This window comes from Hippopotamus amphibius, chromosome 10 (genome assembly GCF_030028045.1).
Source record: "Hippopotamus amphibius kiboko isolate mHipAmp2 chromosome 10, mHipAmp2.hap2, whole genome shotgun sequence".
Lineage (NCBI taxonomy): Eukaryota > Metazoa > Chordata > Mammalia > Artiodactyla > Hippopotamidae > Hippopotamus > Hippopotamus amphibius.
In genome coordinates, this window is record NC_080195.1 from 64,347,559 (window position 1) to 64,369,326 (window position 21,768).

Here is a 21,768-nt window from a genome sequence, read left to right on the forward strand (position 1 = left end):
TCTGCATACTCCAAAGTTGTAGCCTATCAGGAATGTATAGCCTCACATAATGTAGAAAAAAGAGTGTGGGTTTAAATCCCAGCTCAAGATAATCTTTACCATACTGACCTATTTGCTCTTTCCCAATGGTGACAGCTTTTTGTCTTCCATGTCTTTGCCTATTCTGTTCCCTCCACCCTGAATGCTCTTTTCCCTTGTTTGTTTGCCTAGCCCTTACTTTTCCTTGAAGATTCAGCTCACATCACACCCCCTGGCCTGGATGAGAGAATGCCTTTTTTCTGTACTAAGAGACACATCAGACTTGCCACCATAGAGCTTACAGCCCCGCAACATAATCATCTATTTATTTGTTTCTGCCTCAACCCTGGTTGCTACTCCTATTCCATCTCACCCCAGAACACACACACATACACACACATTCAATAAAAAAATATCTAAGAGTAAGGCCATACCTACTTCTTGGTATATTCAGTGCCTAGAATAATGGATGGTACCCAACTGATGCTCAGTATATCTTCACAGCTGTTGACATGACTTAAAATTAGATAATTGTATGAAGTTGTCATTAAACTTTTGTTTCCCATTTAAGTGGAAAATTTTTCTTTGTCCTGAGATAAAACAAACATAAACCTCAAAGTGATATAACTTCCATTGGTAATGAAAGGAGAGTCACCTTCACAACCAGTTTGACATCACAATTACCTGGTATGATTTAGGGAACATCAAGGACCTAGCATTCCTTCTTGTAAATAATATCCTGGCTGTGACACAATGCCTGAAATAACCGTAATTATTCACTCCTATGGTTTAGGTAATAAATGCTGCTGTTACAGTAAAAAGTTAACTTACAGAACCTTGTTTGATAGTTTGCCTGGCAGTATGGCATTTAAGCAATGAACATAGGTCAGGTAAATTTTAAAAGAGGAAATGAATTCCAAATACATAGAGAATGGTTCTGTGGTAACCCAAGAGTGTCATGAGGACACAACTCTAAGTTGCTCCTGGATTATAGTGGGTACTAACTAAAAACTCACCAATTTCCCCTAGTATCAGTTCTGAATAGAACCCTCTTAGCAATGCTACTGACTGGAGATGCACAATAGGTCATTCTAGAATTTCCTAAAATTCCATCAGTCAAATACCACTTTCCTAATTTTACGGTATCTGGTAAAGCAGATATGGATACTGTTTTTAGCACCTAGAAAGTGATACACTAAAGTGCAGAGTAACTTCAAGAAGCCCGGGGCAGGAGAAGGAAATGAACCAATGTACTCTAGCAATTTAAAAAGTTAGTTTTTAAAATTTTAAATAATTAGTTTTGTTATTTGTGTGAGCTTGCATCTAATATCATTACTGTTACAAAAAAAAGACATATTCAAGAACATAATCTCAAATTAGAGTTGGACCAATATGAACTACTATCCTAAGCTTAAAACTCTCTTAAGTCATAATATTTTAGTAATATCACAGCCTCCAAATTTTAAATTTCCTTGGTTTGTTGAGTCTGGTGTATTGAGCCCAGTCTCAACAAGTAACATTCTAACATCTGCGGCCCAGTTCCCGCACATCACAGCTTCCTTTAGCATTTCAATTTTGCAACATGTGGTTCATGCTTCTTTCCATCTCTGCATAAAGTCAGCTAGTCTGTCATTTTAACTATTTATCCCTCAGGGTATTTTTGTCAATCAGTAAATATTATTTAAGCTGAAGATGATAGTTTTCAAACATCTATCTGTAGAATATAACATACATTGGTTTTTTGCATAAATGTGAAAGCTCATGTTTTAATATTCTTTTTGAATTTCTCTTAAGATGAAAAGGAAAATGGAGTTCAGCCCTCTTCCATATTCAACTCTTGTTCTTTCTCACCTTTCTCATGACTATTGTAATAATCTGTTGTGTTTTGTCTTTAGGTTTTTTCTTTTTTCTTTTTCCCTCACCTTGTACTTTCCTGGGTTCTTATGTTTGCATATTTTCTAAACTGAATCCATCACTACCGCAGAAAGTAAATTCTTTTTAAAATACTAGAATTTGGAGGGATTTTTTTTTCCATTTTTTTGTGTAAACATCATGATATTTGTGGGAAAAATTTAATACAGTAAATGGGTGGAGCAAGTCTACTGAATAAGAACAAATAAAACATTAGGCTATTTTAGTTTGGAAGCACAGAGTTTAAACAGTGACCTATATTCATTTCATAAATATTGATTAAGTACCTTTTCTGTTTGAGATCCTATATAGGTTTTGATATACGACAGTGAATGAAAGAAATACAATTCCTGCTCTCATGAAATTTGCATTCAAGTATCAGTAAAAAATATGATGATATTTTTGATCCTAGGTTTAGAGGGCATGAAATGTATATAATTGGGAACAGGGGTGTTTGAGAAGAAAAGAATACAAAATTAGAAATACAAAGTTGGGAGGAGAAAAGACGGCGGCAAAGTAGAGGGACGTGGAATGCATCCCTCTCCACAGATTCATTGGGAATGCACAGAAGGACGCAATAATTCCCACAGAGAACCAGCTGAACACCAGCAGACAACCTTGGACACCAGAAAGGACCACAAGGATCCCGACATAATTGCCAGTAAGGTGACGGACCGAGAGGACAGGAGGGAAGAGGTCCGCGGTGAGGCGTGCCTGCCCCTGAGAGCTGCCCGGCCATGATGGCGGCTGGAGGCTGCAGGCTCACGGGCGGGGGGAGGAGCCGCGGGCATAGCCCCTCTCTCTCTTTCAGCGCCTGCAATGGGCAGTGGAGGGACCCCTATGGGCCACCTGAGGCGCTCAGGGATAACAAGTACCCTCAGGCCCTCAGGCAGGGCTAGATTAAAACCCCTTGGAACACCAGCAGCAGGGAGGCTACCGAGAAAAGAAAAAACAAAACAAAACAAAAAAAACCCTGAGAGAGGCCCAACTCTGAGACTTTCAGTTTACACCTGAGCCACCAGTGTCCCTCTGCAACAGGCACCTCCAAGCCCAACTGAAACAACAGTGCACCACTGCTCACTCACTCCCAGGGAAAGGAGCCGCTACTGTACCCTCTCCCTCCCCACACACCAACGCTTACAGACGAACAATAAAGGAAGCTCTGCTGGTCACAGCATAATGCAAAAAACCCAAGGCAAGTAGAAGGACACTTACAGCTGAGACTCTAAGGAAACAGAAATATTAGTATCAATTCTATTGAACTGGTCCATTCTGGGATCAGTTCTGGATTTTTTTTTTTTTCCTCTCTCTTTTTTTTTTTTCCTTTATTAATTATGATCTTAGTCCTAAGGGATCTACAAGTTTTATAACATATTTTTTAATTCTATTTTTTTATTCCATTTTTTTTTTTTTTTGCCTTTTTTGTATACTTCTATTTCTAGCTAAGTATTTGGTAGTACGGACAATATATCTCTCATACCTTCCTTTCACTTCTATCTTTTATACATTTCTATTCCTTTCTTTTTATTTGCATATTTCCAGTCACACTGTGCTTTTCTGTTCCCCTGCCTTCCATCCATCTTTAGTTTATTTTATCTTAACATACTTATAAGCAACACTATTGATCTGCTCAGACTCCTTGCTCTATTCCCCAGATGACGCACCGCCTTGGTATTTAATATTAGGTTTTTGTCTTTATCTTAGTTCTTAGTACAGTTGTCTAATTTCATTCTGAGAATCTCCATTCTGTCTGGTGGTACTCTAGCTCTTTTTTATATTTGATCCTAGCTTACAAAATCTCCCTGGATTAGTGTTTGTATGTGTAAGGTGTTATTTGTTTGTTTGTTTTTGCTTTTGTTTCTGTTTTGTTCTGTTTGGGTTTTGAATTTCTGTTGGGTTTCTCTTTGAATATCTGATAGCATACTGGGGTTCTTCTGTCAGGTCTTTCCAGAGCCTTATGTCCTAATGGATTCAGTAATTGTGTGTCTTATACATGTATGTGTTTCCTAGACCTAGTATTTGTTTAACCCAACACTTGGACATTAGTCTGAGACTTGGACAGTCTTCTATAAACCCCTCTATCGCCAGGACAAGCAACCCCAAAAGTTTGGACTACCATGAGGAAACAAAGAAACACCATGCAGGCAAAGGAGCAGGGAAAAAAAACCCCACAAGACCAAATAAATGAAGAGGAAATAGGAAAAATGCCTGAAAAGGAATTCAGAGTAGTGATAGTAAAAATGATACAAAATCTCAATAACAAAATAAAGTACAAGAAACAGTTCATAAGAACTCAGAAAAACAAACAGCAATGGATAACAAAATAACTGAAATTAAAAATACTCTAGATGCTATAACCAGCAGAATGACTGAGGCAGAAGAACGAATAAGTGAGTTGGAAGATAGAATGGGGGAAATAACTGCCACAGAGCAGGAAAAAGAAAAAAGAATAAAAAGAATAGAAGACAGTCTCAGAGACCTCAGTGATAACATTAAGCGTACCAACATTCGAATTATAGGCATCCCAGAAGAAGAAGAAAACAAGAAAGAGTCTGAGAAAATATTTGAAGAGGTTATAGTGGAAAACGTCCCCAACATGGGAAAGGAAATAATGAACCAAGTCTAAGAAGCACAGAGAGTCCCACACAGACTAAACCCAAGAAGAAATACACCAAGGCACATATTATTCAAACTAATGAAAATTAAACACAAAGAAAAAATATTAAAAGTGGCAAGAGAAAAGCAGCAAATGACATATAAGGGAAAACCCATCAGGATAACAGCTGACCTTTCTACAGAAACTCTGCAGACCAGAAGGGAATGGCAGGATATACTGAAAGTCCTGAAAGAGAAAAACCTACAGCCAAGAATATTCTACCCAGCAAGAATCTCATTCAGATTTGATGGAGAAATCAAAAGCTTTCCAGACAAGCGAAAGTTAAGAGAATTCAGCACCACCAAACCAGCCTTACAACAAGTGCTAAAGGAACTTCTCTAAATAGGAAACACAAGAGAAAGAAAGACCTACAAATACAAACCCAAAACAATGAAGAAAATGGTAATTGGAACACACATGTCAATAATCACCTTAAATGTCAATGGATTAAATGCTCCAACCAAAAGACACAGACTGGCTGAATGGATACAAAAACAAGACCCTTCTATATGCTGCCTACAAGAAACCCACTTCAGACCAAGGGATACATATAGACTGAAAGGAAAGGGATGGAAAAAGATATTCCATGCAAATGGAAGTCAAAAGAAAGCTGGAGTAGCAATACTCATATCAGACAAGTTAGACTTTAAGGTAAAGACTATTAAAAGAAACAAGGAAGGACACTACATAATGATCAAGGCATCCATGCAAGAAGAACATATCACAACGGTAAATCTCTATGCCTCCAACATAGGAGCACCTCAATACATAAGGCAAATGCTAACAGCCATAAAAGGGGACATCGACAGGAACACAATAATAGTGGGAGACTTGAACACCCCACTTACATCAATGGACGTGTCATCCAAACAGAAAATAAAGACACACAGCTTTGAATGACACATTAGACCATCTCAACTTAACTGATATTTATAGGATATTCCATCCAAAAATGACAGAATACACGTTCTTCTCAAGTGCACACAGAACATTTTCCAGGATAGATCACATCTTGGGTCACAAATCAAACCTCAGGAAATTCAAGAAAATTGAAATCATATCAAGCATCTTCTCAGACCACAACACCATGAGACTAGATATCAATTACAGGAAAAAAAACTGCAAAAAATACAAACACATGGAGGCTAAGCAATTCACTATTAAACAACTAAGAAATCATTAAAGAAATCAAAGAGGAAATAAAAAATATCTAGAAACAAACAACAATGAAAACAAAACAACCCAAAACCTATGGGACGCAACAAAAGCAGTTCTAAGAGGGAAGTTTATAGCAATACAGTCCTACCTTAAGAAACAAGAAAATTATCGAATAAATGACCTAACCTTACACCTAAAACAATTAGAGAAAGAAGAACAAAGAAACCCCAAAGTGAGCAGAAGGAAAGGAATCATAAAGATCAGAGCAGAAATAAATGAGAAAGAAAGGAAGGAAGCAATAGCAAAAATTAATAAAACTAAAAGCTGGTTCTTTGAGAAGATTAACAAAATTGATAAACCATTAGCCAGACTCATCAAGAAAAAAAGGGAGAAGATGCAAATCAACAGAAATAAAAATGAAAAAGGAGAAGTCACAACGGACACCTCAGAAATACAAAAGATCATGAGAGACTACTACTAGCAACTATATGCCAATCAATTGGATAACCTGGAAGAAATGGATACATTCTTAGAAAAATACAATCTTCCAAGAATGAACCAGGAAGAAATAGAAACTATGGACAGACCAATCACAAGTACGGATATTGAGGCAGTGATTAAAAATCTCCCAACACACAAAAGCCCAGGACCAGATGGATTCATGGGCAAATTCTATCAAACATTTAGAGAAGAGTTAACACCTTTCCTTCTCAAACTCTTCCAAAATCTTGCAGAAGGAGGAACACTCCCAAATTCATTCTACGAGGCCACCATCACCCTGATACCAAAACCAGGCAAAGATGTCACAAAAAAAGAAAATTACAGACCAATATCACTGATGAATATAGATGCAAAAATCCTCAACAAAATACTAGCTAACAGAATCCAACAGCACATTAAAAAAATCATCCACTATGATCAAGTGGGGTTTATCCCTGGGATGCAAGGATTCTTCAATATACGCAAATCAATCAATATGATACACCATATCAACAAATTGAAGGATAAAAACCATATGATCATCTCAATAGATGCAGAAAAAGCTTTTGACAAAGTTCAACATCCATTTATGATAAAAGCTCTCCAGAAAATGGGCATAGAAGGAAATTACCTCAACATAATAAAAGCCATATATGAGAAACCAAAAGCCAACATCATTCTCAATGGGGAAAAACTGAAAGAATTCCCTCTAAGAACAGGAACAAGACAAGGGTGTCCACTCTCACCACTATTATTCAACATAGTTTTGGAAGTGTTAGCCACAGCAATCAGAGAAGAAAAAGAAATCAAAGGAATCCAAATTGGAAAAGAAGAAGTAAAATTGTTACTCTTTGCAGATGACATGATATTATACATAGAAAACCCTGAAGACTCTACCAGAAAACTGCTAGCACTAATTGATGAGTTTAGTAAAGTAGCAGGATACAAAATTAATGCACAGAAATCTCTTGCATTCCTATACACTAACAATGGAAGAGCAGAAAGAGAAATTAAGGAAACTCTCCCATTCACCATTGCAACAAAAAGAATAAAATACCTAGGAATAAACCTGCCTAAGGAGGCAAAAGATCTGTATGCAGAAAACTTTAAGACACTGATGAAAGAAATCAAAGACGACACAAACAGATGGAGGGACATACCATGTTCCTGGATTGGAAGAATCAACATCGTGAAAATGACTGTACTACCCAAAGCAATTTACAGATTCAATGCAATCCCCATCAAATTACCAATGGCATTTTTCACAGAACTAGAGCAAGAAATCTTATGATTTGTATGGAAACGCAAAAGACCCCGAATAGCCAAAGCAATCTTGAGAAGGAAAAATGGAGTTGGTGGAATCAGGCTTCCTGACTTCAAAGTATACTACAAGGCCATAGTGATCAAGACAGTATGGTACTGGCACACAAATAGAAAGGAAGATCAATGGAATAGAATAGAGAACTCAGAAGTAAGCCCAAACACATATGGGCACCTTATCTTTGACAAAGGAGGCACGAATATACAATGGAGAAAAGACAGCCTCTTCAATAAGTGGTGCTGGGAAAATTGGACAGCTACATGTAAAAGAATGAAATTAGAACACTGCCTAACACCATACAAAAAAATAAACTCCAAATGGATTAAAGACCTACATGTAAGGCCAGACACTATAAAACTCCTAGAGGAAAACATAGGCAGAACACTCTTTGACATAAATCACAGCAAGATCCTTTTTGACCCATCTCCTAGAATCATGGAAATAAAATCAAGAATAAACAAATGGGACCTCATGAAACTTAAAAGCTTTTGCACAGCGAAAGAAACCATAAACAAGACTAAAAGGCAACCCTCAGAATGGGAAAAAATAGTTGCCAACGAAAGAACGGACAGAGGATTAACCTCCAAAATATACAAGCCGTTCATGCAGCTTAATACCAAAAAAGCAAATAACCCAATCCACAAATGGGCAGAAGACCTAAATAGACATTTCTCCAAAGAAGACATACAGATGGCCAACAAACACATGAAAAGATGCTCAACATCACTAATCATCAGAGAAATGCAAGTCAAAGCCACAATGAGGTATCACCTCACACTGATCCAGCAATCCCACTCCTGGGCATATACCCAGAGAAAACCATAATCCCAAAAGAAACATGTACCATAATGTTTATTGCAGCACTATTTACAATAGCCAGGACATGGAAGCAACCTAAATGCCCATCAACAAATGAATGGATAAAGAAGATGTGGCATATATATACAATGGAATATTACTCAGCTATAAAAAGAAATGAGATGGCGCTATATGTCATGAGGTGGATAGACCTAGAGTCTGTCATACAGAGTGAAGTACGTCAGCAAGAGAAAGACAAATATTGTATGCTAACTCATATATATGGAATCTAAAAATGGTACTGATGAGCTCATTGACAAGACAAGAAGAAGGATGCAGATCCAGAGAATGGACTGGAGAACTCGAGGTTTGGGGGGTGGGGAGTGAAGGGGAAGCTGGGACGAAGTGAGAGAGTAGCATAGACATATATATACTACCAACTGTAAAATATATAGCCAGTGGGAAGTTGCTGTATAACAAAGGGAGTTCAATTCGAGTATAGATGATGCCTTAGAGGACTGGGATGGGGAGGGTAGGGGTTAGTCGAGGGTGGGAGGGAATATGGGAATATGTGTATAAAAACAGATGATTGAACTTGGTGTACCTCAAAAAGAATAGTAAATAAATTAATTTTTAAAAAAAGAAATACAAATTTGGATATATCGCTAATTATTTATTTAAAACTAGAAAAAAAATCACAAAATTAAAAAAAATTTAAAGCTGATACATCCCACAGGCATCATAAAATTCAGGAAAATAATAACATAATACTTCTACTAATAAACTGACATACCGCTATAATACTTTTTTCCCTAAAATTTTGGCTATACACTTTTAATAGCCTCTTCATACATTAAAGATTTTATAGCATTTTCCACAGAGTGCAGAGGAAAAAACTCAGGCTTTTGTTTAGAATTATTGAAATACGTTTGTTCTATTATTGATAGTTTATAAATGTTTCCATTTCACAGCTCACTGAGAAATGTAAAGCTAAGATGCAGTTTATTATAAAAGGATGAAAAATTTGTGATTCTTTACACACTGACATACGCCATGGTACACCTACAGGTTTGTTCGCTAAAAATTTAGGAATTCTAATCATTTCTATACAATGCAAATGAAAAGAGCTATTCTTTGTGCATTTATAGTAATAGATACTGTATTATTGGGTATATGTGCAGTAATAAAAAGAATTTTTTCACTGAAAAAGCATGAGGGAGAACTAAATCTTCTACTTAAATGTTTACATGTCTGATGATTGGAAAACGTTCTCACATACCACATCCCAAACCTGTCTCTGCTCCATAGCCCACACGTTTCTAGTGCTTGGTACTGTAGGACTCATTCCTCCCACAACATGACTCCTAACCACACACCACGCAGAACCAGTGCGTAACCATGCGTAACTCGCGTGCTTTGGCACCATGGGAGGCTAGCACTCACTTGACCATTCGTGGAAGGGAATGTGAACCACATACATAAATCTCTTTGCGCGCAAACTAAATGTATCTCCAGTGAAATTTCCACTGAGTTGAATTCACCCTTAATTTGATTCTGGGACACAAGGGGAAGTGTGCTCAGAGAAAAGTCAGAGTGGAAAGGAACAGTCGTCTTATGCAATTGTGGCTAGAATCTACTTTTATAAATGTTATAAAAGCATTGCTAGAGCTCTTCTTAGAGCTTTGGGAGAGGCTTGAGCAAGTGAGAGGCTCTGGGGTTTCAGCTACATTAGATTTACTGTAAATCTGTTTCTGTGGTCACAAATGAATTGAACAAAGCTGTTTTATTTTTCTAGTGCTGACATTTCTAGAGATACAGCATTAATCTTACCTATCCAAGGTAAACTCAGTCATACCAAGTTTAACACAATATTATTCCATTAACTTAGCATTTTCCTGGTAAAGCTCTCTGGAAGTGATCATATATGACTCTTGCATTAGAGGAATATGGATCCAGAATTGTCCTCTATCCACACTAGACTCCACTGACGGTAACATCCCACTTGGTTCCCGTTGTCATATATTTGCACCCATTGCTGCTGCATGTGGTGTCCAAGTTTGTTCTACATCCACTCCCTGAATCTGTTCTGAACCTGGTGGCTCTCTTTCAGCCACTTCCAAGGTTCTCTCAAATGTTAGAAACGATTCAGGTGTTTCCCTTCCCCACAACGGGTGGTGCTGACAATAGCATGCTGCCTGTGAGCCCACTCACCGTCCCCACCCGCCCGTGCGATGTCACTACTTTATCAGCTCGGCTGAAGAGGAATATGCCTAAGAAGCTGGTAGCCTTTCTGGTCTCTGCTCTGAGACGTATTCTATGCTCTTGGATTCCCTTTAACCCCTTAGAGTTTCTAATACCTTTGCTCCTCTAAGTCTCGGCCTGGAAATTTGGGCACTGGGTCCCCATCTCAGCTTAATTTTACTATTCAGATCAACCTTCTTTCATAAGCAAGTCAAACTTTTATCTCCTTCTAGGATAGATCTAAGTCTTAGGAAGCATCCTATATTCTTTCCAATTCGATGTCTAGTAGTCAAGATTTAAGAAATTAAAGGTCAATTTTATGTTCCGTGAATCATCTACTTTTGCAATTGAAAGTCCTGATTTCAGGATTTGTTTCTCTGCCGTTAATTAAAAAGTATCTGTGAGACAATTCAATGGATTTTTTTCCTGGACGTTAAATACGTTTCCTATTGGGCAATGAGTGACACTGGAGCAATTAGTGGGGTGTCTTGGGACCATAAAACAGTGTGGCCATAAAAATGTCTCTGTTTAAAATTTCCAAGCCTTATCCTGCTATGACTAAAAGTGATGAAAATGAGCAATTTTAACAAACACTAATATATTAAATACTGTACAAGAAGATATCTTTAAAAATACTTCAATAAGAAAAAAACATGGACATACATTTAAAATGTATAACATGAAATACTACTTCAACTAGATAATAACACTGAAAAGGCTTGTTTTTATCAAAATTGAAATAGCTTTGTTCTGATTGTAAAATCATTTCATATTTATTTTTTAAATATCATATAATACATTATAAAATTGCCCATAATTCCACTACTGAAAGATAATGCTAATATTTAATGCTCTTATTTCAAAACTTGAAGAATTGCTTATTTCAAGAGCTAGTATAGGCAGAAAATGAAAATAAATGTACAATTACAGCAGTTTACAGATGAAAGTAATGGGTCTATAAATGAAAAATGTTATATGTTTTACTGTAAGTAATAACTATTATGACTTTCCTTCAGCTTCTATTGACAATGTAGTCTTGGGCTGACCCACGGTCAGCATAAAATGGTTAATCAGCAAAGCTCTGAGGAGTATGACAAAAGAGATTATTTGAAGGTATCAGAGAGATGAATTGTTCACTAAAAGAGGGGGATTATTTTTATAACTTGAGCTGGAAATTGCCCCAAACTCCAGGGTAGTTTTTATAACTCTTTCACTGTCTCAGGTAAAGATAAAATGAAGAGAGGAACTATGGGAGCAGTGCAATGAGAAAGGGAAGAAAAAATCCTGGGAAATCTGGCAGCTATCTTGGGCCACTTTGGAAAATATATTTTGGAGGACAAACATTGTCATGTTTCAGTTTTACACAAATCTCTAGAGAAGTAGCAAATTAGGAAAGGCAGTAAATTGAACTTTAGCAAGAGAGTTGATGACAACTTTGAACTCAAAGTCTGACTTTGGAACAGTTGTAAAACATATTGAAAAAATATCTCTCACATATTCATATAAAAGCCCAGAAACTCAATATGCCTGCTCCAGAATAGTCTGGAGTGACACGTGGAATAACAAACCAAGTCTTGTCGTGATGCCGGTGAGAAGGTCTCAGCAAGGCAGGACAGCAATAATGCTTTTAGCTTCAACCAGTTTTGGGTGTTATAAGTTCCTTATGTAAAATTAAAATCAATATCACAGACTATGAAACATTTATAGGACAAATAATGTATAATATAATTATATGATAAATGAAAAATGTAGAAAGTAAACCTCAGAGAGTAGGTATGACCAGAAGTTTTTGTGGAAAATATCTTAAAGCAAGTATTATTTGAATAGGACCTGAGAGTTGGAGAGAACTGATAACTAAGATAGCTTTAGAAGGCTTTCAAAGAAGAAACAACAAAATTAAATTGTGCAGATGAACATATTGTGGTGCGAAGCAAGAGATACATGACAGATAGTGAGAAAGAAAATAGGTAGGTAAGGTAGGCCAAGCAATTTTCGTATAGCAAAAAAAAAAAAAAATAGTGTTTAGTCAGAATTTTACTCTTAGACCTAATCCTAACTTTCTGGTTGATTTTAGGCAAATCTCTTATCTGCATCTTATTTTCTTTCTCTGTAAAATGATGTTAGACATGGCAGTTCTAAAATATGATGTACATGAAAATGAAAACTAAAATGTATTAAATGCTTACTCTGTGAGCAAAACATGCTTTTAGTATCCATTTCATATTTTCAACTTCATGAGACAGACTATGTTATTATTCCCATTTTAGAAGTAACAAAATTGATCATTGAAAAAATTATTCAAACATTTTAGAGCTAGTTGACTAGGAAAAAAATATGATGAAAGTAGAATATTTTAAGGAAAATGAGTTCAGGGTACTGTGTATAGCAATCATTATATAATGCTGGAAATTTTGTAGGAAAGCAATCAGTTAAGAGCATATTCTAGAAATCAACATACGGATTGATGAGAGATTAGAATTAGGGGGTGAAAGTGGGAACACGGAAGAAAGATTTAGCCTAGGAGATATTTCAATGAGTCTCATTGAAAAATTGTTATGGATGTAAAAAAGAAGACAGTCAGAATGTGGCTTTGGAGTCAGGAATGCCTGAACTCTGGCACTCTCTCTCTGGATCTTGAATATGCACTTAAGCTCCTTGAAACTTAGTTTCCGCACCTATAAAATAGAAGCCAGGATACCTACCATGTCTGTTGTTTGAAAGATGAAATTAGATGTCATACAACGTGCCAGTGCTGTCGCTGGAATTCCTTAAGTGCTAGCTATTAACATCATGCTGATGGCAGGTTTGGAATTTTTATCATAGCATTATTATTAACTGAGATACTGATACTGATGTATCATATCAAAAATAAATATTTACTGAACATTTCTTGTAAGTAGTCTACTGCTAGCTTTGGTAAAATACAAAGAAGCATGTGATGCTGACCCTTTATATTAATGTTTCACAGTCCTCCAGCAAATGTAAGAAAAGTTCATAATGAGAAAACAAAAAGTCAAACCACCGTATGATAATGCAATAAGAGAGGTAAAGAGTACAATGAGAACTGAGAAATTAAAGAGCTTAGTTTTGGCTGGTCAGATGAAAAACATAAAACCATGATCTAACTCTTAGAAAATGAGTAGAATTTCAGCATATAGAGTGGGGATCACACCAGGTTTTTGGGCTAGAGTGAAAAAAGACACATTGTTAGGAAAATGACAAGAATACTCTGGTTAAGGTGATGAGTGTATATTGGGGGAATAATAGAGGGAAAGTTGTACATAGTTTGCAGGTGGTTTTGAGTGATAGGCCAGCAATGAATTTTATCCTTCAAGAAGCAGAGAGGGAGGTGACATTTTTTAAAACAGAATGACACAATAAAATGGGTGATGTAAAAAGATTAACAGACTAAAAGAATTGAAGTTGTGGTACTGGGGCAAAGTAATATAGTAACCGGTGAATTCAAGATAAAAAATATAACTATTTTAACCATATGCTTTCAAACAAGTATTCTCATTTGAGGAAAAATTCTCCCCTCATTCTTGTGTGTTCCCTCTAAAGACTGATCTGTTTTCTCTTTTATAACCAATTGTTTCTAAGGGTAAACCCAGAGTCCCAGAGATATAACTGATCTCAAAATTCTAAGGAAGGGCTGAGAGGGCTACAAAGAAAACCAGAGGTCCAGTGAGATAAGTGCATATGAATTTGTGTGGCTAGCATTTTGTTAAGTTGGGATTCTTTTTTTTTCTGGAGGCTCAGACCAAGAATGTCCTCTATTGTTCTAGAAACATGTTACTCAGATGAGAGCAGACAAAGAAGGAAAGTAGATGCATCACAGCATAGTTGTTCCTTCTCAGAAATCCTGGGTTCAAGTCCCAGCTTGCAGTAGTTCTATAATAATGGACAAGCTGCATAATTTCTCTGTACTCCAATGTTATCAACTTTAAAATAGGGATAATAATGCTTCATAGTGATATTGTGAAGACTGAATGACAAAATGCATTGAATCAACCAGAAGGATATCTACCATATGGTAAATATTAACTGATATTTAGCTTCTATTGTCTTTAGTATCAATTATTTTTAGCTAGAATCCATTGCAATAGTTCAAGGATGTGTTAATTATGATTCAGACCAAAATGTTTAGCAGCAGAACTGGAAAAGCTGAGAAAAAAGAATGTTTTGGTAACAAGGCGGGGTGGGGGGCAGTTAACAAGATAAAATGGAACAAATAAAAAAGAATAACTGCCCTTGAACTCACAGAACTGAAAAAAAAAAACAGTGGGCCCAGTCCAAAAATCTACCATTCCTAAAGTCAGCTAAAATAAAAACGTGATTGAGATAAGTGCTTGGAAACTGAGCCTCAGGTAGGGAGTTACTGTGGGATGCAGCATAGTCAGTTTGCTGTGGAAAATGAAATAGAAATAACCTAGAGGATGGAAGAGAGTCTTGAATAACACCCATATGTACAGAATACATTAAGGAAAAAGAGAAAAGAAAAGATGGGACCAGAGGATTAAATGGAAATCAAAAATATGCTATTTCAAAAGCCCAAATGAAAAATAATTGACCTAATGCTTCAAGTTCAGGGAAATGGGGATTGAAGGTAACAAAATGACTGGGATTGGAAATTACAAGGCTAATGATGTTCTTTAAGTACACACCATTATTAGAGTCAGATATAGAGGAATATGTGCCCAATGGATAATAAGAAATTGAGAAATGCAAATCAAAACTACAATGAGGTATCACCTCACACCGGTTAGAATAGGCATCATCAGAAAATCTACAAACAGTAAATGCTGGAGACAGTGTGGAGAAAAGGGAACGCTCTTGCACTGCTGGTGGGAATGTAAATTGATATAGCTACTATGGAGAACAGTATGGAGGTTCCTTGCAAAACTAAAAATAGAACTACCATATGACCCAGCAATCCCACTACTGGGCATGTACCCAGATAAAACCATAATTCAAAAAGACACATGCACTCCAATGTTCATTGCAGCACTATTTACAATAGCCAGGACATAGAAGCAACCTAAATGTCCATCAACAGATGAATGGATAAAGAAGATGTGGTACATATATACAATGGAATATTACTCATCTGTAAAAAGCAATGAAACTGGGACATTTTTAGAGACATGGATGGACCTTGAGACTGTCATACAGAGTGAAGTGAGTCAGGAAGAGAAAAACAAATATGGTATATTAACACATATATGTGGACTACAGAAAAATGGTACAAATCAACTGGTTTGCAGGACAGAAATAGAGACCCAGATGTAGAGAACAAACATAGGGACACCAAGTGGGGAAAGCGGGGAGGGTTGGGGGGGGGGATGAATTGGGAGACTGGAATACCAAATTGTACACTCTAAATATATGCAGTTTATTGTAAAAAATTTTAAAAAAAAGAAATAGAGGTCCAATCATCTTTGCAAAAGTGAAGTAGGCAGAATCTAGATTTAATGGTAGCATTTAAAAGCTTTTTTGTGGAATATTCTGAAAAAAATAAACCCACTAGGCTAGAGCATGTTAGATACTAGATACCATGAATTTTCAGTGGGCAAGATCCACATGATTTTCTGTTTTGCAGCCCTGGACAATAAAGGAGAAAGTAGACCAGAGGTAATCCAAGGTTCGGAATGGGTGCCTCTGAGTTAAAAACCATGAGACAGTTTTAGAGAGTAGCAAATATGGCATGAAAATAGATGTTCACGGGGCAAGTTACCACCCAAATAAGCTCTAGAACTGACCTTACTTCTTTCAAAATAGAACCAAGCAATGTCCTGGGAGCATACATTATAGTATTGGATGCCTGATGTTTAATAAGCAACTTGATTGTTTCTTAAAGTTAGCTTTAAGCCTGAAAAGAATACTCATTTGGAGTCTAAGAAGGAACCAATAGCAGAAGAACAATAGCAATTAAATCCGTGTTTAGCCCTCTGCTAACCCTTTTAGCTGTCTTAGCCTGACAGTCTGAATTTGGCAAGGGAGCTGCTCAGTCTGCTCCGCCCTCTTGGCAAGACAGCCATCTGGCCAATTGCACCTGTTTCCAACAGTCCTACTACTCCCATGAGCCCTATGTTGGTTTAAATGAAGTGGGAACTAATGGGACTAGAATTACATGTGGAATGGGATGGAAATGTGTGAAAAGGAGGGCTAAGCAAAGCCAATTAGCTATCCTGGAATGGATAAACTAAACTGAGTAATTGGAAAGAATGGCAGAACAAGGTTAGACAAAACAGCAACCAAGATGATGAATGTACTTGGAAAAAAGAAGCAGACAAGTTCATGGTCTGGGGGGAAAAAACAAAACTCCATCTGCCTATTCAAGTGGCTCCAGCTTCTCATTCATATTAAAGATCATTCTGAACTGTGCTCTAGCAGCATTGCTGAAAGAAATTGCTTCAGGGAGCAGGCTTCCTCTCCTAACCTCTGCTTTATGACTTGCGGTACATAATGAGCACTGTGGTGCTGTCAGAGGAGCAGAATCTGTACCTAAAGGAGTTTACATTGAATGTAGGGGAAGCCTCCAAAGTAACATATCTTTCCTCCTTGCAGAAACAATGATGATATTTTAACATAAAAATTGCTAAAATGGTCCAGATGTGAATTTGGCTTCATTTTATATGTCATTTGGGACTTTTTCAATCTCTTCACATTACTTAACTGTTTTGACCATACCTACTGCCCCACCCCCATTTGTACTAGTTCACACTAGCAAAATATATGTCACAGGATTAAAATTCCTTTTGTTTTCTATAGTGAAATGCTGAGGATTATATGACATGGTTATGTACCATACATGAGGTATACACTACTGTGATAGTTTGTGAAATTTCACTTTATAATCGCTGTCTATAAAATAACTTTAGATGCCCAGAATATTAAGACAGTAACCTTTCGAAATTACTCACCCCAGAAGTTAACCAGCAAAAAAAAAAAAAATAGCACATTGAAATTCTCTGCATGTGTGGACATGTATATATGTTCAACTAATTTGTTGCTAGTTTTTCCTCAAAACAAGTTCCAAAGAATATCTACATGTCTTAAATTTAGATTATTTTTGTTAATCAGCATGTCTCTGAGCTAAATATTTCAGAAAAAAATGGCAAACTATTTTCTATGATTCCAAAGTTATGTAACAAATCCACATGTGCCCCTTCATATACTGAGTTTTGCTTCTTCATGAAAGTTCAGGGAAAGAGTGAATAAATTCTTTGAAAAAATTCAGTTGTGGAAAAATATAGACATTTTCCCTATTTTCAAACATTTTCTGTCCCCACATACTTACTCTATAACTCATGTAAACATTTGGGCACTTGTCAAAATTAATTATTTTGGTGCAGGGGAAAGGTTTTAGAATTTGAAAAGGACAAGTTTCAGTGTATGTGTATATATGTGGATGTGTATATGTTTAATGCCAGATACTGCAGATAGTGGGTTATGAAGTTGGTGATTTTATGTCTATCTTCACATTTTATTTCTGTACTTTGTCCCCAACTCTAAAGATTTTCATATGGGTATCATGGTAGCATATGATAAAACTCAGAGAGATTAACAAAAAGTCATACAGTGGTTTTCTTGGGATTTAGTTTGAGATATACAGGTTTTGCTTTGTTTTTGTCATTCATATGGACTCCTGAAATACATTTAATAAATAATGAAAAAGAACTATTAAATCTTATGGAAGCCACTATAATAAAGGAAAATTATTTTGACTTCAGTAATCTTCCATCCAGAGATTATCTTTTCTTTATCTTTTCTGGTTCATCATACACACACACACACACACACAAATTGCTAAACTGACATTGCTTTTCAGTTGACCTAATATGTTTCTTTTATCAATGACTTATAAAAAGAAGACTTTGATATAGAAATGATAGCAGCCACCTAAGAAAAATCTCATTTATTCACTGTAAAGATCTCAAAATAGCCATACTCTATCTGGGATGCTCTGTGGAAGGAAATAAAATGAGATTAACTGGGCTAAATGCCAGGGACAAGCAGTAATTAGACAAGCCCAGAAGAGGTCCCAAACATTCTACATTACCAGAAAAAAGTGAAGAGACGCTGAAATAGCAATGTGAACACTGCATTCGAATTTCAGTTGTTTTTCAAGATTCAAAGACTTCATTAACATTAGGAAGAATTTAGGATAAACCATGTAATAAAATACTTGTTTAGAGGCTTACATTCAGGTTTGAAGAAACAATGTAGATGTGTAGGTTAATCAGGGAACTTGAACTCAGAACTATATGAATTTTCTTTGTAAATTCTTGCCTATTTTCTGCAACTCACCTCTTCTCTGTATTTGTAGATTTGAAACTCTCTCCCTCCCTTTAGCTATTATACGAGATGAATTCTGTGACATTAATGAAAGAATTTGTAGAATTTGAACTTCACATATTACAAAAACTTCTTCCAGACACAAATGGGGCCTCAAAATAGAAGCAAAATGAGACAAAGGATTAGTTGACTTGCAAATGAATTGGGGAATTGTTTTAGAGAGACAGCTGTGTATCTATCAGCAGATCATGTTATTTCAAGCATGGGATTGGCTTGAAGACAGTGTGCAGAATTTAAAAATTAACTGCAGTAGTGCCAATCCTACTTTTGCCTATGAGGAAGGAAGGCAAGGTGGATATATTTAGTAGTATTGCATAGAAAATTTCATTACTTCCATGCCTCCTGGCAATTGTACATCTCTTTCCTTCTCATTCTTCAAGAAAATGGAGACTTTGCAAACATATCTTCCTCTACATTCCACCAAAATTAATAGTAATAATCATGAAGATGATGATGTTGATACCATGAAGAGAACAAAGCCACCAGTAGACATGGGTGGGGCACATGGGTTAATAGAGAGCTGCTACATCACAAACCCAGAGCCAGCTGTTTGCAAAGAGTATGTGCGGGTACCAAAACCGATGGCTTGAAAAACTACAGTCATACAAAAACCTTAATAACAAGGGCCTAGAAATATAAGAAGCTGACATCCCAACATGAATGACGTGGAACAAGGCAATGTTCTGACAAGAACTACTTCATTAAGTGCAGTGGTTAAGGGTTGTTGTCAGTTGTTTAGAACAGAGGAACTCAAGACTGAAATCCAAATCAGGTGTACTGACCCTTCATTCTGTATGGGTATTTCATAATCTCCCTCAACAAAATGTTGTCATCTCCACAAGGTCTTAATTTAAATACCTTTCATCTCCATTACGAAACATACCTCCTTAGTAAAACCAGTGCAACTATTATAATTAAGTTTCTAGTTTCCAGTGCAGGAAAAAACAAGTAAAGAGTACCCCTTTTCAAATTCTTACAAAGCTCATATTCATTACATATGAGGCAATACAAAAAAATCCATAAGACTCTTGTAAACTGAAGATATAAAGCATTATAGTCAAGATTGTGGTGATAGAGCATATTTTAGAAGCAAAAGCTATTAGATGGTATCAGTTCCTACCTTTGGCATACCTAGACACATTTGGCAGCCACAAAGATGTTAAGTCCAGAGGTACCATTTTTTCATCCCAAATTGCCATTAAGCAATTTCTCAGTCACGCTCTCTAGCCAGAGATTTCTCTGATGTCACAGGATGAAAAGCATAATTACCAATAAACCCATCATTGATAATCAACTCATATTGCTTCTAACCACTGAAGACAATTTCTTCATTAAATCCCAGTCCTCCTTTTGAACTAGGTCTTTTTCATAACCAATCAACTGATAAATGAAGCCTCACATTGTTTAGAAAACTATGCTTGTCATGGAGCCTACATTTGTCAGACCATCCCCCCAGAGAGTCCCATTCATCAGGCCTTGTCAAGTTGCATTACTCAGCCTCATTAATGCCAGCTCACAGGCTGCAGAACTACGTCCCTCCCGGAACTGCCTGATAGACTGCTCCTCCCTGCACAGACTCCTAAGGGGCCCTTTGAGAAATGCTTTATTGAGGGCTCCAGTGAAGGAAACAGCACCTTAATGAAAGACACACACCAGAGCATAATTAACTCCTACTGCAGCCCATTGCTGTTGCCAGCAGTACGTTCATCGATTTGTCACCTATGAGGATGACAACTAACTTTTCTTAACTGAATGCACAGCTGATAAAAGAAACTAGGTAAAATTAGAAGAGGGGTGATTTCAAAAGCTGTTTTAATAGAAATGTTTTATATTCTGTTGGCTGAAAGAGGCCTTGATCTCTCTCTCTCTCAGTTGGTATGGTTAGATTAAACATACAGCCTCAGGAGAACAGAAAACACAGTCAGAACAAAGGCCAGAGATTATCAAGAAAACCATTTAAGCACAAGAGGTAAATGTTTATTTGAATTGTGACAAACACTGTTAGTAGAAGATCAAGATTTAAGCTCTTTGTCATTGCAGATACTCTAAACACAGAGTTTGAATGGGATCACTTAAGAGCACAATGTATCCTTGGAATTAAAGGTGAGAGGAATGAAAAGCAGAGATTGATGACAACTGTGCTTTTTTTACAAAGCTCTCTACTGTTCTTATTTTCCTAATGTCAGCTTCTTTGAAAGAATTAAAATAAACGAAAAGATAATTTATTTACACCTGCTATAAAATGCTACACAGGCACATGAACACACAAACACACACACACTCCCCATTCAGCATTATTCCAGAATTATATGCAGCTTCTGCTCTGGTCTAATTGCCTTTGCGGAGCAACGAAAGAAGTAAATGACTTTGTTTCTTTACTAAGCTGTACATCAGATTCCTCTCAGCTGTGGTGGCATCTGTGGGTGTACAGCCCCCTTCAGAATGACAGTGTCCAATTACAAACAAGCATCCCTGTTATCCCCAAGGAAAACAGAATTCAGAGGATCTGTGAGACAGCACATGGCCAAATAATCTGGTGCTTTGGTTATGTTTTGACATTACAATAACTATTTAGTACCAATAGTGGTAAGGTTTATTCCTGTCCAGGTGGAATTCACAATTTAAAAAGGACAGATTTTGGCCTTTCTCACCTTCTGAGATGGCCCACACTCTGTCTGTGGAGTGTGTTTCTTTCTAAATAAATCTCTAAATAAACTTCTTATCTATCAAAAAATAAAAAATAAAATAAAAGGGCAGGTTTAAAACACCAAGTGCTAAGCCTAGATAAAAGTAGTGTGTCCAGTCAAGTTCTCTCAAAAAATGTATA